Source organism: Myotis brandtii, unplaced genomic scaffold, assembly GCF_000412655.1.
Source record: "Myotis brandtii unplaced genomic scaffold, ASM41265v1 scaffold84, whole genome shotgun sequence".
Taxonomy (NCBI): Eukaryota; Metazoa; Chordata; class Mammalia; order Chiroptera; family Vespertilionidae; genus Myotis; species Myotis brandtii.
Window position 1 is genome coordinate 8,077,964 of NW_005371410.1, and position 10,769 is coordinate 8,088,732.

General features: G+C 39.3%; 1 protein-coding gene across 1 annotated transcript in view; it reads left to right on the forward strand.

Moving 5' to 3' along the window:
• Positions 1-482: 482 nt before the first annotated feature.
• The window catches only part of FANCL (Fanconi anemia, complementation group L), a 68,381-nt gene continuing 58,094 nt past the window's right edge, over positions 483-10,769 (forward strand). The window contains exon 1 of the mRNA XM_014532057.1: positions 483-495. The gene's annotated coding sequence lies outside the window, so the exon portion shown is untranslated. The remainder of the gene's footprint in view (positions 496-10,769) is intronic.

Consider the following 10,769-nt stretch of genomic DNA (forward strand, 5'->3'; position numbering starts at 1 on the left):
CCTTGGATGCGCCTGCTACCCCAGCAGGGCTGAGGGGACTGGGCGCCACCATCTTTGAGGGTGTGGCAGTCAATTAGCATATTCCCTCCTTATTGGCTATGGGCACTGTCATCTTGGAGGTGGGGCAGTCAATTAGCATATTCCCTCCTTATTGGCTGTGGGCACCACCATCTTTGAGGGTGGGGCAGTCAATTAGCATATTCCCTCTTTATTAGATAGGATGGACCTTGTGGAGATGTATTAAATAAAAATTAAGTCAATATAAATACTCTTTCCTTCATAAAAGTGGTAGAGTGTCCTTGTGGAACCTGAGAAATGTTAATAGCAGTTTCGTCTGATAGAGATAGGGCACTGCTGGTAAGAATTGTGTTTTGTAGAGTGCAGAAAGGCTCTCACTTTTTCTTATCATGTACTTCAGATAAGCTGGAAACCTGTATATTCATTCATAAATTTATTAAACAGTAATTACTTTAATCCCTAATATAATACAACATAGTTAATATGCAGTTAATTAGTGATATAGGGACTAGAAATATATGTTCCTAGCTTTAAGGAACTTATTTATAATATAGTTAATTTCATGAGACACAATTGTAATGGATTAAGAATAATTTTTATATAGGGAATCAGACTTATTACCCGCCATATAGTAGCATACCATATATTTATAATATGATATCATCTGGCTCCCTAAAACTTTATTTATTTATTTATTTATTTATTATTTATATATTTTTATTGATTTCAGAGAGGAAGGAAGAGGGAGAGAGAGAGAAACATCAATGATGAGAGAGAATCACTGATCGGCCGCCTCCTGCACACCCCCCTACTGGGGATTGAGCCCACAACCCCGGGCATGTGCCCTTGACCGGAATTGAACCTGGGACCCTTTGGTCCGCAGGCCAACGCTCTATCCACTGAGCCAAACCAGCCAGGGCTCCCTAAAACTTTATTCTTAGAAGTTACCATAATCAGATTGTTTCAATAAATAATTTCACCAACCTAGCTGGTTTGGTTCAGTGGATAGAGCATTGGCCTGCTGATTAAAGGGTCCCAGGTTTGATTCTGGTCAAGGGCATGTACCTTGGCTACAGGCTTGATCCCCCGCCCTGGTCAGGGTGCCTGCAGGAGACAAACAATTGATGTATCTCTCTCATATTGATGTTTCTCTCTCTGTGTTTCTCTCCCTCCCTTCTACTCTTGCTAAAAATCAATGGAAAAATATCCTCTAGTTAGGATTAACAAAACCAAACAAACAAACAAACAAACAAACAAACATACTTTCACCAATTTTATGCTAAATTCTTACATGTAGTAACAGAAATTGACCTTTAGTATAGATATAGATTGCTCTTACAAAATAAAAGACCTATCAGTTAAAGAGTGCCTATTGTATAAGGTAAGATTAAAAATGTTTTTTGGAATATTTTCTTAAAAGCTAAATAAAAAATGAACAGGGTGTATACTAATAACATAAAGTACCAACCTGAAGCAAATAATCCTGCATTTCCAGACTGAAAACTTAAGACCTAAAATACCTAAAAATTTGATATAAAAGTCAATTTCAATAGAAGCCAAGTAATAAAAAATATATATAGCTTTGATCAGTGGCCCATGTTTATAGTGCTTTGTTAATCTCATTTTAGAAGTTATGATAAAAAATTTATAATAAACACCAAACTGTGTCATAAAAATTAATGTATGTGCCCATATATGTTTCACATATAGGGTATCCCCAAAATATGTACATACACACTTTGAGTAATTATAAAGGCAGTGTTTATTAAAATACATTTCATTTCCAAAATTGAGCTATCACCTGTTAAAGTGTGTATACATTTTTTTGGGATACCCTGTATTATATATACATGTAAGTATGTGTGTGTGTATGAAAGATCATGGTTTAACCTGAGTCTCATAATTGTTCTGGTGCTTTCTCTCACTCGTTTATGAACTCAAAGAACAAAGGGAACAGAAGAATTGTCTCTTTTATCCAATCTTCTTAATGCAGAATTCCCTCTATACAACCCAGCACATTATATTACATAATTAAAAAACTGGTATTCTAGATTAGATTTAAATGATCTTATTTGGACCTGGTTAAATGGCCCACTTTCTTAAGTGCCAGGTCATTTTCAGATCCATATGTGTTGCTGTTGCACAAGCCTTTTAAAATGTAAGGCTCAGAATCTTTGACACATCCCATAAGATATATAAGCCAAAAGCAAATAATATGTTATTTTCAGGGTTGTTTAAAAAAATAGAGTTTATCAAATCCTGACAAAAATCCTTTATGAATGGAGTAAACAAAGTATTTTTTCCAAGGGAAATATTTTCTGTGACATTGCAAAGCAGCATTTGTCAAAATAAAATCTTTTTGAAACCCAAGGGTTTAGTTTATAAGAGGACCCCATGAAAAATGCTATTACTAAATTAACTAACGTTGGTATTAAAAAAAACAAAACAATTTATGGTGCAAGAACTATCTCATCAGTACCATAGATTCATTTACATTCTCTTCTTTAGTAATAATTTTAGTATTTCTTCATGTAATTTTCAATGATGGAGGAAATCTCCTGTAAAAAATGATTACTATTACTCCTTCTCTAGTATAATCTTAATTTATATTTTTCATGCTCCCCTACTGAATTTTAAGTTAAGTCTTGTAAAGGTGTATTTTGTTGGTGCCAATATTTCTGGGTTTTAAAGCTTACTATTTTTGCCTCCTGGCAAAATGCCTTTGCAGAATGATTCAGTTCATATTTTCAAAAAACAGGAATACAAAATTAAAATGCAATTGTTTACCTTTCATCTCCAATAAAAATACAAAATTTAGATTTAGCAGTATAATCTTGGATTTGACAATTTAGAACCTACCCATATGATTAAAATCAAATTAAAACATCTTTCACATATCTTTTGTATTAACAGCCCACTGACTGGTAAATCCACCATATCAGGGTAAAAAAGAAAAGAGTTTTTGCTAGCATTTTTTTTTTTTTTTAGTTTGGGTAGGGAGACAGAACAAATGCATATGAAACAAGCAAAAATGCGTTCAGAGAAACATCAACAAGTACAAATCACTATAATGCTGAGTCTTCATATAGCACAAAATCAAGGTGTTGATTAAAGGTAGATTAAAATTAAGGTGTAATTAGGATGATTAAAATCACTTTTGGAGCAAGGATTTGAAAAAGTAAAAATACATGAATTGGCAGGTGAGGGCAGAGCTTTCTAGTGCGAAGAGTAGGGCAAAGACATGGAAAGGAGCAAATAATAGATGGTGTTATGCCCAGATTTCAGGATCCCCAAGAACCCACATCAGGGAGCCAGCCAGTCCGATGTAAAAGCATAAGAGTCTTTATTCGAGCTAGCTCGGCTCCCCCACCTTGTCGACGCAGCGACAGGAAGCAGAGAGAGAGAGAACTCTGTGTGGAGAGGGGTTTTATAGGGGGTTGGAGTAAGGGGAGGAGAAAGGGCTGTGGCCTTGCCGATTGGCCAGGCGCAAGTCGGTGTCTTGTTCCTGGGTGTGGCTAGCAGAGGCTTAGACTTCCAAGAAGAAGCTCCTTGCCAAGCACATGGCCAAGGTAAGATGGAACACTTACCCTGGGGCAAGATGGAGGGCGTAGCCCTTACCCTGGGGCAAGATGGAGGGCGTAGCCCTTACCCTGGGGCAAGATGGAGGGCCTAGCCCTTAACCTGGGGCAAGATGGAGGGCGTAGCCCTCGCCCTGGGGCAAGATGGAGGGCGTAGTCCTCGCCCTTTCAGATGGGTCAAGAAAATTCTAATGGCCAGAGCAGAGATTGGATGCAAGATACACCACTTTTGACCTTTTCACTCCTTTAATCTTACAATCCCATTTCTTTCAGTCTATCACCAATCACTTCTTTGCCCATTCTGCATAGTCCTATGGTATACCACCTCAATCACTCTGTGACCAGAACCCTCAGTGCCTTATATCCTGTCTTGCTTCACTACCCTCCTCCTGGCATGGTAAGTTTCAGAAATCAGAGGAACAGGCACAGAGGTCTGCCTGTGCAGTAGTCGCTAGCAAATTGAACAACTGTAGCTAAATCAGAGTATCTTTCTAATGTGACTCACAATCCCGCTTTCAAGCATTGGTTCCTCTTATGTCTTTTCATCATAATCTTAACTTTCATGTTAAACTATTTCTCTGTCATTTTAAAAAAATTACCAATGTTGCAAAACAGAATTTCCTCAGGTAGAAACAATAGTTCCCCTCCTCCCTATCCAACTCCCCTGAAAGCTGCACTTCTGTCTACAGCCACTGGTAAGTCCCCAAATTTGCATCAATCTACTATTTCTGTTCTTCGGTCTAGGATGTTGAAGAAAAACTCATTCTAGTTCATATTGTAGCTATAAATTCATCATCTCTGGTTTCATCTCGGCTTTTAGAGTCATTCAACAAAAATTCTACATGCCTCTGTCTTTTGCAATGTCCTCTCCATGTTCTATTCTCTCTCTTCTAATTATCCTCCTCATGCCTCCTGCCCCATCACCACTCTATTGATGAGATCATTGATCAAATGCCATGCCAGAAGGCCATCCTGTCTACCTGATTATTAAGGACTCTCTTCTCCATCTTGGGCCTTCTGCTGAGTATTTGCTTGAGTTTACAAAAATGTACAGGTTCTGGGATTACTGTAAGAGATCTATTCCATACATACACCCATTCCATAAGGTTGCTTTTAACCAATCCTTTGATCTCGTTCCTTCCAAATTCTAGATAATTCTTACTATTAGCTCCTGCCCAGGAATCAGTACATATATCCTGACCACAGGCCAGATCATCTTCTATGAAAAGTATTTAACATGTAAAGCACACTAAAGCAATTTCTATTCTCCATTACCCTAAGAGCCAGCAATCATCTTCATCTAGTAGAGGCATTTAGTGTGGAGCCATCCTTAAACCAGGATGCCTCACTTCCTCCACTACCTAAATCAGGATATAAAATTGACTTTTACATCCTCAGTCAATTGTTCATAAGAAACTTTCCCTATGATATGGATGTGAGTTGAAATGAGTACGGCAGTTTGCAGAAGGCATAGGAATGGAGGTCATGTCCAGTTATTAAATTACTGGGCACCACAAACTTTATGGCTGGAATTAGATATAACATAGTTCATTATGAGTGGCATGAGCCAAATATCAGTCTCCTCAGAGCTAATATCAAGTCAGGAACGTTTTCACACAATGTTAACTATTGAAGAGGGCATGGACTTTGTCCAAACTTGAGGATCCTTCTCTATCTCCTACCTGGAGTTAGCAGTGTCTATTCAGTATTTGCCGACTATGGACCTGTTGATAATTACTTGCACTGCAACAGTGGACCAGGTGCTAAGTTTTCTTTTATTATGGGCCCCAATTATGGATGGGTATAATTTGAATAATCTTGCTAATGGCCAGAGTAAGACATACAAATAAGCTGCATTTAATATTTAGATAGCCATTTTGAAAGGAGTAGCCTGGAATGCCATAGATCAGTGGTTCTCATCCTTCCCAATGCCGCGACCCTTTAATACAGTTCCTCATGTTGTGGTGACCCCCAATTTCATTGTTACAAATTGAACATAATTAAAGGAGTGATTAATCACAAAAACAATATGTAATTATATATGTGTTTTCTGATGGTCTTAGGTGACCCCTGTGAAAGGGCCGTTTGACCCCCAAAGGGGTCACGACCCACAGGTTGAGAACCACTGCCCTAGATCCTCAAACACCCAGCTCTTTTCTGTCATGTAAGTGGTCTTTCGTTTTACAGAAGTTCACAGGCATACATGTGACTTACAGAAGCATCCAGGATTATTTCTACTTTCTGATCTTCATGTCCTATCAGCATGATGTTTTGTGGATACTGGATCAAAGTGGTAACATGCTCAAGGTTCCAGAAAACTAGCTGCTACACAGAGTTAGAGAGCTGACATATCCCTGAGGCACGACAATAAACATTTGTTGGTGCTTCTATCAATGAAGGTAAATTTCTGGTGATGCCTACATCAAGTGGATAAAAATGTTTTGGCAGGATCAATAACTGCACCATAAGTGTTGAAAGATACATTAATTTATTTTAGTAAGGAGGAAAAAAACTAGACTAGTAGCCACCACTGGACCCTCAACTGATTTTGTTTCCAGTGATCCACAGTCATTCTCCAAGACCTTTGAGATTGCAGAATCCAAACCATCCTGTTAATTAATCACCAAATCTACACCTTTCAGGAAGCAACCTCCAGGATTGTAATGCTCTTCTTCATTCCTTATTTTGTCAGAAAAGGAGATTGCCAAACGGCCTTCACTTGGAACTTCCTAAAATACCAGCCTCTACTTATGATGTAAGAAATTGTGTGGGATGCTGCCATTTTCCTATCATATCCATTCCAAGAATTGACTCAGGATCTGAGAAAATGACCCCAAGAAAGTTTTGGGAGTCCCAGTGGGGCTACCATTTTAAAAACTCAGGTCAGAACTCCATTTAAAACCTGGGCTCCATAATGATCCCCAATTCTGCCAAACTTATTATAATTGGATTACAAGTCCCCAGGAATCAGTGACCACTTGGGGCAATAACCAATATTTCCAGAGTTGAAGTATTTCCCTTTCCTCAATGCACATCTATTCAGGTTAACGACTGCCAGCCCCATTAGCAAGGACAAAGCAGAGATTCACAGTATGCCTGGGTACTGTTACAGCAGGATCTTTCCTCACGGGAACCAGCCTCCCCTGCACAGGGTCGGTGAACCCAAAGTTCTCTAGCACCTTGGCTCCAGTGAGGCCTCTGTTCATCAGACCTAGAATAGCTTTGGTTAAATAAATCAAGACACACCTTAATTGGCTGTCTGTCTATTTCATTCCTGGGGACCCCATGATTAATTAACCACAGTCAGAGATTTCTGCTACTGAAGCCATTCCCTGATCCCTGAGTGTAGCATCTGGCTATTAAAACAATACCCACTTTGCTTCAGACTGTTAACAGTCATCACCTGGGCCAGGCCTCAGCTGGCTTCTCACATCCCCACTGAGATCAGGAATACCATTTTTATTGTATCTCCTTCCAAAAGCATTCCAAGCCGAGGGGGTGGGGGGTGGGGTGAAGGAAGAGCCAGCAAAGCACTTTTAAATATTTGGGTATTTCCCTTTTCACTCTATTTTTACTGGCAAGGGAGATGAGTTTTCAGGGCCCAGCCAGGATATAGAGGTGAGACATATGATCCATTTAATCTACTTTTTTTTTCTTTTTTATCTCCCAACGTCTTTAAATTCTTTCCTCTACATTATGCCAAGGACTTTCTGCCCTTTTACTTTACCCAGAGAGACCAACAGTGGGTGTGTTTGCTTTAGCAAACCCAGAAAAACTGTTGAAACTACAGGCAACTGCTTGAGCTACCATACATAATGCAGTATGTCTTATTAATAAACTGAATATAATGAATGCAGTTCAGAAAAAAAAAATCTTAGATTTCCAACACTGGCTGCAGATTAAAATAATATGAAGAGGTGTGGTTTTTTTGGTTTGTTTTTAATATGATGCTTATCACACCGTCCACTCCCAGACATTTAAATCAGAAGAAGCTCTGGGGTTAAACCAAGCATCTGTATTTTCTTAAAACTGCTCAAGTGAATTTGATCCACAGTGAGGTTCATGGACCAGTGCTGTAGAAGTTCTCATTCACTCCTAAGGTTTCTATTAACACCTGTATACTGATAATGTATATTTTTAAATCCTTCTAGGATTTGTCTTCTAAGTTTCAGCCCTCAAAATAGTGTATCTATCTTTGACCTTCCCCCACTTTTTCAAGAATCTGGAGCTTACACAATATAAAAGGAATTATCAAATATATGCACTTACCATGTACCAGGAACACTGCTAAGGTAAAAAAAAAAATCAACATTGGTCTCTATCTTCTTTGTGTAGACATTTGATTGCCTGTTGTGAGGTTTCTTAACTTTAGCACTACTGACATTTTGTGCTACAATATCCTTTGTCGTGGGGGATGGGGGGCTGTTTTGTGGACTGTTTAGTAGCATCCTATGACTCTCTCCTCATTGTGACAACCAAAAATATCTTCAGATATGGCCAAATATTCCCTGGGCACCAAAACTGCCATGGTTGAGAACCACTGTTCTGAGGTCATCCCTACATGAACAGTTCACACTAACTTAAATTTTAATATGTTACTGGTACATATTAAATATATTAATTTTCTCTTTCTTGTTCTTAGTCTGGGATGTTTATCAGTCTTGTACCATTATCAAAACTTCACCACCCAGAAATCTCTCTTTCCCAAGGCCACTGCATATGCTAGCACAATTGGTTTGTTCAGTATTCAAAGTTTCATATTGCTCTTGAATGTTAATGTTTCCTAAGTCTCTTTTAAAATTGAACAGTCTTTTTCCCTCCTGTTGTCTCCCCCCCACCCCATCTATTTATCAACTAGACAAATAAATAGGTTCATTTGTCCTGTGGTATACTTGATATTCTAGATTTGCCTGATTGTCCTCCTGATGTCATTTAGCTTGTTCCTGTGTTACCAGGAAACTGGAAGTTACATCCAAAAGCTTCATTAGATTTATGTCAAGTATTTTTGGTGTTGTACTTCTTATTGCCAAACATCTGTTGACAATGTGTGGCTATCTAGCTATTAACTTAAGAGGTGTCAGGTGATGATAGCCTGATCCCACCATTATTAAGTTGATAATTTTTCATTATGTCAATATTTATATCATGATAACCTTTCATATTATGGTTTTAGAATCTATTGGTGCTTATTGCCTAAGTCAATTATTTCTTTAGAAATTATATATTGGCCATATTTTGGAGGTCCATTTTGACACAAACAATTTGGATGTCAATTAGGCATCTGAAGTGGAAATAACTTGTAGTAGTAGGTATGCAAGTCTGAAGAGTGGGGTGAGAAAGATACATTTAGAAGTCATCGGTATGTGGTGGATTTTAATATTCATAGACTACGTAGGATTACTGAGAGGGGAGGGTATACTGAGAAGAGGGACCAGTAATAAGCATTGAGGTACCCCAACTGTTACAACTGGATGAAGAGGAGATGTCAAAAAAGGGCTGAGAGCTCAGCTGAGGTGGCTCAGCAGTTGAGCATCGACCTATGAACCAGGAGGTCATGGTTCGATTCCCAGTCAGGGCACATGCCCAGGTTGTGGGCTGGATCCCCAGTGGGGGGTGGGGTTGGGTGCAGGAGGCAGCTGATCAATGATTTTCTCTCATCATGATGTTTCTATCTCTCTCTCCCTCCCCCTCTCTGAAATCAATAAAAAATATATTTTTTAAAAAGAGGGCAGAGAGGCAAGATCTCCACTTCCTTAATATCATTTCTCATAACTATTTCTTTAGCATCTTCTCTGGATTATGGTAATCATCTCCTAATTGATCTTACCAGTACTCTAGTCATGCTCTACAGAGCTCTCTGAGAAGTTTTTCTAAAAGTTAAGTCTATCCGATCAGTTCCCAGATTTACAAAAGCATCATTAATAACTCTACAAAAGCCCAAATATCTACTGTCACCATATGACACACTTTCTGATGTTTCTTTCCTATCTGCTCACCTTCACATCTTTCCCTTCCCCATCCCTCACCTGGAATATTTGCTTTTACTTTATTCACAGGACTAACTGATATTTAATTTAGTAAATAGTTAATGAGCACTTACAATGTACCAGAAAACATACTAAGCGATTAGGGAAAGGGATAATTTTCAGCAGGTAAAAAAGGTTCCCCCAAAGCGGTAGCATCTGAGAACTTTGAACAAAGGCTAGAGGTTTCCTGGGGCAGTGGTTCTCAACCTTGGCTGCACATTAGAATCACCTGGGAATCTTTTTAAAATCCTGATTTCTGGGCCTCATCCTCCAGAAATTCTGTTTCTTTGTTATGGGGTGGGGCCACAACATTACTATAGGTATGTTTTGCAAATACCAGGGCTCAAAAATGTGCTGCTTTGATTGGATTAACAAATAACCATGCAGTAACTATCAATAAGTCCCTTACTTAACCAATCCTTAGTAAAAGGGAATAGATGATTACCATTCCTAAGTTAGAAAAATGCATAGAATGTTAAAAAAACAAACCCAACTTTGGTTCACCAAGTGCATCAGTCATCTTTCCTCGTGTTTTCCTTAGATACTGGTGAGTGCAGTGTATCAGAACTCAGTCTAGTGTTGACTTCAGTCTGGATCAGTACATAGATATTTACGTGTCTCTCAAATGCAAGAACACTGATTCAACTTGTGAAGCCACAGAACTGCAATATATTGCATATGCTATATTAAATGGAATGGAATACATTGCCTTACATAATATTATTCAGTAGAGAAGGATATACCCATTATTCTGTATGCCCAGGGCATCCAGGAGGCCCTGTAGAGCAGGCAGGCTACCGGGAGACTGATGATGGTGGAAAGGGGAGGTGAGGCGGTTCCGGGTAAACCATGGTGTACTGGGAGAAATGCACCTCCAAAGTTGTAGCAGCATTTCAATAACACCAAATGAAGCCACCGGACGGGTTCCTGCAACCATCAGGGCTGGAAGGATCGTGTTCACTGAGCCCTGTGAAGCTGAGCACCATCTTCCCTCCGGCTCCTGTTGGGGCCAATGCTGTCTCCTAACGAGCTTCTATCGCGGCTGCGCTCATGCCCAGGTGGTCCCGCTCGCTGGAGACTTTCATTTACGCCCGTGGAATCCTCGAGCCTTTTCCCGCCAACGGCCGGGTTTCCGCCTCCCGCCGCC